Source organism: Mustela lutreola, chromosome 17, assembly GCF_030435805.1.
Source record: "Mustela lutreola isolate mMusLut2 chromosome 17, mMusLut2.pri, whole genome shotgun sequence".
NCBI lineage: Eukaryota > Metazoa > Chordata > Mammalia > Carnivora > Mustelidae > Mustela > Mustela lutreola.
Genome location: NC_081306.1, coordinates 16756169 through 16762868, shown reverse-complemented (window position 1 = coordinate 16762868; position 6700 = coordinate 16756169).

Below are 6700 nucleotides of genomic sequence, written 5' to 3'. Positions count from 1 at the left end.
ACCCCCAATAAATAAAAATAAAAAAATCTTAAAAAAAAAAAAAATATCTTAAAAAAAAAAAAAAAACCCTGATCTCAGGGTCCTGGGATAGAGCCCTGCATCAGGCTCTCTGCTCAGCAGGGAGCCTGCTTCCTCCTCTCTCTCTGCCTGCCTCTCTGCCTGCTTGTGATCTCTGTCTGTCAAATAAATAAATAAAATCTTTAAAAAAAAAAAAAAGACAGTCATTAGGGAGTTGCATAAAGGTGAAAACAGCAATGAGGTACCCTTAGAGGCACCTGGCCAAAATCCAAAACCCTGACACCATCAAATGCTGGCAAGGATGTGGAGCAGAGAGGAACCCTTGCTCTTTGCTGGTGGGCATGCACAATAACACGGCCACCTTCGAAGACAGTTTGGCAGTTTGTCATAAAACTAAACAGATTCTCACCAGGTGACCCAACAGTTGTGCTCTTTGGTGTTCTCCTAAACAAACTGAAAACTTACAGTCACACAAAAACCTTTTCAAAGCAGCTTTGTTCATAATCACCCCCCCCCCTTGGAAGCAACTACGACGTTCCTCAGTAGGCAAATGGATGGCTAGGCTCTGGTACATCCAACACAGTGGGATATGAATCATCACTAAACAGAGATGAGCTATCAAACCAAGACAAGACATGGAGGAAACTTAAATGCACATCACTATGTGAAAGAAGCCAATCTGAAGAGGTGACCAACCATAGGACGTTCTGGAAAAGGCGAAACTAAGGAGACGGTCAAGAAATCAGGAGTCATCAGGTGTTAGAGGGGAGAAAGGGATGGACGGGCAGAGCACTGGGGATTTCAGGGTCGTGAACACACTCTGTGTGGCTCTACAATAAGGGACACATGTCACCGCCACCCAGAGTGAACAGAGTGAACAGAGTGGACTCAGGGTGATGAGGACATGTCAACGTGTGGTCCTCAGCTGTCACAAATGAGCCACTCATTGCTGGGGGGAGGCTGTGCAGGTATGTGGGCACAGAAGGGTGTCTGAAAAATTCTGCAATTCCCCTTCAGTTTTGCTATGAACCTAAAACTGCTCTAAAAAGACTAAGTTTTGGGGCGCCTGGGTGGCTCAGTGTGTTAAGGCCTCTCCCTTCGACTCAGGTCATGGTCTCAGGGTCCTGGGATCGAGCCCCACATCAGGCTCTCTGCTTAGCGGGGAACCTGCTTCCTCCTTTCTCTCTGCCTGCCTCTCTGACTACTTGTAATCTCTGTCTATCGAATAAATAAAATCTTTAAAAAATAAATAAATAAATAAATAAATAAAAAGACAAAGTTTATTAATTTTTTTTAAGATTTTTATTTATCTATTTAATAGACAGAGAGAGATCACAAGGAGGCAGAGAGGCAGGGGGAAGCAGGCTCCCCACAGAGCAGAGAGCCCGATGTGGGGCTCGATCCCAGGACCCTGAGATCATGACCTGAGCCGAAGGCAGAGGCCTAAACCACTGAGCCACCCAGGCGCCTCCAAAGTTTATTAATTTTTTAAAATGTTTTAAAAAACAAAGGAGAAGAGGGAAGAGGGTTGGGCCTGGGACCTGACTTAGCTCTCTGACCTCATCTACAAAATGGGAAAGGCGAGACTTCTGTCACAGGATCACAGTGATGACCAACAGTGACACACTATGCAGGACGCCTGCAGCCTGCCATTCCTCTGGGATTAATGACCAGGGTGTGGCTTTGTACTACAGAGTCACTATCCCTTACCCAGCTCGAGAAGATCAACCCATGCCCAGCTTGAAGGAAACAGGTGTATTTTAAATAAAATGAAATAGAAATCAGATGAGAGACCAAGGCTATTGAGAAACGGGTGGTCCTTCCCCGGGGAGATGGTATGTTAGCCCCCCTCCCTGCCCCCAGCATGCTCCTGCTGCTCTCAGGACTCATGGGTGATGGACCCCACTACCGGGACCCCGAGTGATTGCCCCGGGACCCCACAATTAGTGGGGATGGGATATCTTGGTTGGACAGGGCCATAACTGGAGGAGGCAGGAAGCACAGCTGGAAAGACATGCTGCTGCCCCATACCCTCCACCAATATCCTGGGGCCTGGGTAACCTAGCAGGAAGAAGAAAAACTGAGCAGACTTGTGACAGCTGGAAATATCCATTACTCTCCAGATGCAGGAAAGAACAGGGCAACTTCATAAGCTCATCTCAAAAGAGAACATTTTGCTCCAGGTCTAAGCAGATTGCTTATTCCTCTTCTGTTGACCACACACAGGGAGTGGGTGGGGTGTCAGTGGCCAGCCTCTCTGAAATGGGGTGTTCCCAGTGACATCCTGGGCAACAGCACCTCCCACCATGCTCCCAGGGTCTCCAGTCTCTTGCTCATTCTGCCAACGCAGGTGCACAGCCCCATAAGGACGACCAGGAAAGGTAAGGTCCTGCTCTCGTGCCACTTACATCCACGGGGCTGGGCCCTGCAGGAGGTTCTGTTGGGGAGAATGCTCCCTGTCTCTCTCCTGGTTTCTGGGGTCCCAGCAGTCTTGGTCACTCCCCGGCTTGTAGACACATCACTCCGATCTCTGCCTCTGCCTTCATGCGGCATTCTTCTCTCTACATGCCTTCCTCTTTCTGTAAGGACATTTCTAGGATGGTGGGTGGTTTCATCGCAGAATCCTGAACTAATGACATCTATGAAGACTCTGTTTCCCAATAAGGTCACATAAGGTTCCAGGCAGGCATGGATTTTTGGAGGATACTATTCAGCCCACTACAGACCCCAAATTGTGCCAATTTTTAAAAGATTATCTATTTATTTATTTGGCAGAGAGATACAGCAAGAGAGGCAAGACAAGCAGGGGGAGTGGGAGAGTGAGAAGAAGGCTTCCCACCGAGCAGGGAGCCTGACTCAGGGCTTGATCCCAGAACCCCAGGATCATGACCTGAGCCGAAGGCAGAGGCTTTAACCCAGGCGCCCTGGGGCAGGGGGCGGTGGGGTGTGGGGGGGGAATCTTAAAACAATTCTCAAAAACGACAGTAGCAGGCACTATAGACTATAGATACAGCCCCATAGCCCCTCCTCTGGACCATTTTCGTGCCTGTGGGCCTGACTTCTGACAGGCGGCCCCAGGCCCTTTTCACTGTAGTCACTCTGTTCACGCTCAGCTGACCAGAAAAGCCAAGGAATTAGCAGCCCTAACCCATGACTGTAGGATTTGGTGTACAAATACCTTGGTGCCCTCGCCCCTTGGGTGTGACAACTCAGAAGCACACATTCTACACTGGTTCCAAGAATTCCCCAACAAGATGAGACTCCAGGGAACTAAAGCCTTCACACTCAGCTGGAGGGAATATAAATTGGTGCAGCTACTTCGGAAAACAGGCTGGCTGGCCCTCAAAAAGTTAAATATAGCATTACCCTATGATCCAGCAACTCCACTCCATGGTATACAGCCAAGAGACAGGAAAACTTATATCCTTATAAAAACCTTTCATACGCATTCATAGCACCCTTATTCATAACAGCCAAAAAAGTAGGAAAAAACAACTGCCTATCCACCAACGAATGCACAAATAAAATGGGATCTATCCACACGACGAAATACCACTTTGCCGTTAAAGAGGAATGAAGTAATGAAACCTGCTACAACAAGGATTAGCTTTGAAAATAAATGCTCAGTTACAGAAGCCAGATACAAAACACTGCAAACTGTAGGATTCCATGTATGTGAAATCCGTAGTCAGAAAGCAGAAGAGGTGTTGCTAGGGGAGAGGGCAGCAATTGGAAGTGAATGCTTGTAGGTCTGAACTTTATTTACAGAGTAACGAACAAGTTCTGGAAGAAAATGGTGGTGCCACTTATAGAGCCTCGCTTGTTCCGGCTGCGAGGCCACCACACCAAAGGCAGAGTGGCTCATAAACCACGAAGATTTCCTTCACAGAATCTGGAGGCCAGAAACCCACGTCTGTCCCCATCCTACTGTCCCCCAAGAAGAATCTGCTACTTCAGTTTGAAGACGTCTTTGCAGATTTCTTTCTGTGCATTTACATAAGCTGTGTACATCCTGGGGGGGGGCATGTAATATTCTGTGAGCATTTTCTCTTACATACATAAGATTTATACGGTTTGTATGGCCCTGTAACTTGTTTATTTTTTTTTTAATCTAACAAGATGACTTGGTAAAATTAGTGAAATTAGTATGATCTTTAAAATGCAACAGAGGGGGGTGCCTGGGTGGCTCAGTGGGTTAAAGCCTCTGCCTTCAGCTCAGGTCATGACCCCAGAGTCCTGGGATCAAGCCTCAAGTTGGGCTCTCTGCTCAGCAGGGAACCTGCTTCCTCCTTTCTCTCTGCCTGCCTCTCTGCCTACTTGTGATCTCTCTCTTTCTCTGTCAAATAAGTAAATAAAATCTTTTAAAAAAAAATGCAACAGAGGCTGTCAGATCATCCCCCGGCAGGGGGCAGAGTCGAACTTGGAATCTTCCTTGTATTCTCTTTTACTCATTCTCAAAACAATGCTTCAAGATAGGTATGATCGGGGCGCCTGGGTGGCTCAGTGGGTTAAGCCTCTGCCTTCGGCTCAGGTCATGATCTCGGGTCCTGGGATGGAGCCCCGCATCGGGCTCTCTGCTCAGTGGGGAGCCTGTTTCCTCTTCTCTCTCTGCCTGCCTCTCTGCCTACCTGTGATCTCTGTCTGTCAAATAAATAAAATCTTTAAAAAAAAAAAAAAAAGAGATAGGTATGATCATCAATACTCAAGGAATTAGAACATTAAGTTCCAGGAAAGTAACTCGCCCGACCACCTAACACGTGGAACGTTCCCCACAATTCAGTGACTGAGCGGAAAGGACTAGTCAGTGGCCCCGCTGTGGATTTGAACCCAGCGCTGGCAAACCGGAAGGTCAGCTTTGTGCCTCTCTGCCAGGAACCGGGATCCAGAGAGGCAGGTGACTGCTGTGCATTTGTAGCAGATGCTGTTAGAAGCTAGCAGGAGGCAGGGGGCTGAACGATAATCGCCCCCCTGCCAGCAATCCGAGCTCTCCCTCGGGAGGACAAAATCCCCTAGAGCGGACTGGGAAAACATATCAAACATTTGGTAAACACACAACCTTTGGAAAGGGGGCTGCTCGGAACACCCAAGCCAGTAATAATCACCTGACAGCGACATCCTGCAAGCTGCTTTCTTATCACACCTCTGGCAGTGTGTCCGCCTTCCTTTCCTGCATACATGATTTGTCATTAGCCCAGACGGCGGGGGTAATGTACACACCGGCGTGTGTGAACTAGCTCTGTAACCCTTGGGTCACCAAGCCCAGGGAGAGCCGCTCATGGCAAGAGGCGTGCAGGAAAGGGCCTTTTGCAGAGGGTTCATCCAGCATACCCGCTCGGACATCTGGGAGATGAGTCTGCATGCCAGCTCCGCTGGGTGACTCCCGGTAAGGCACTCCACCTCTCTGAGCCTCAGGGGTGGTCCTGTGGGTGAAGGAAGACCTGAATGAGAAGAAGCCGGCAGAGTGACTTGCAAATAACTGAGCCACGGAATGGGGAGGGACCTCTCCCTGACACCCGCAGAGCCCCGCAAAGACGGGCAGGCTCCACACCCCTTCTTCTGTGAAGCTCCTGTTGTGTTGCAAACTACCCCAAAATTTAGTGCCATAAACAATAACACTTCTCTTATGTTCATGGATTCTGTGGGTCCAGAATTCAGGTAGGGCACAGTGGGGGCTAGCTTGTTTCTGTTCTGGGAGCCTCAGCCCGGAGGACTGGGGTGTGGGGCATCCCTTCCAAGATAGTTTCTATTGTGGGTTGAACTGTGTCTTCCCAAAAGACACATTCGAGTCCTAACCCTGTACCTGAACATAACCTTATTTGGATATAGGGTCTTTGCATATGTAATAAGGTGAAGATGAGGTCACGCTGGATTACGTGAACCCTAATCCAATAACTAGTACTCTTATCAAAAGGCCATTTAGACACATACATACACAGTGGCAGAAAAAAGCTGGAGTGATGCATCTAAAGGCAATGACAGCCGAGAGCCACCAGAAGCTAGGAGAGAGGCAACGGAGTGGTATGGACTGAATGTTTGTGTCCTCCCCACCCCCAAATGCATATATTGAAGTCCCAAGAGAGGCTACACTGGAAAAATAGAGCCTCTAGGGGGTAAGTAAGGTTCAGTGGGGTCATAAAGGTGGAACCTGACCATGGAAGAAGATTCGTGTCCTTCTAAGAAGGGGCACCAGAGAGCTTGCTCCCTCTGTCCCCGGATGCACATGAAGCAGCAGACAGCTGATGACAGAGAGAAGGTGCTGTCTGCAACTCCTGGCCATGCTGGCACCTCGGTCTTGGACTCCCCAGTCCCCTAAACCATGAGGAGATTGAGATCAATGTTTGTTGTTTAAGCTACAAAGTCTATGGCATTGTGTGACAGCAGCCTGAACTGACTGATACAGAGGATCCTTCTCTGGAGCCTTTGGAGAGTACACCGCCGGTGAGACTTGGTTTCGCACTTCTGGCCTCCAGGACTATGGGAGAAAAAATTCTTGTTGATTTAAGCCAACCAGTTGTGGGGGACAACCTAGGACATTAGTAAGAGTTTCATGGCTCACATTTGCAGGGCTAGAAGGATGAAGAACAGATTCGCCAGGGCTGCTGACCAGTCTGCATGTGGGGTTCTCCCCTGCACCTGCAGCCCACTGGGGGTATTCACTATGTGAATGAACTACTGAAAGTAA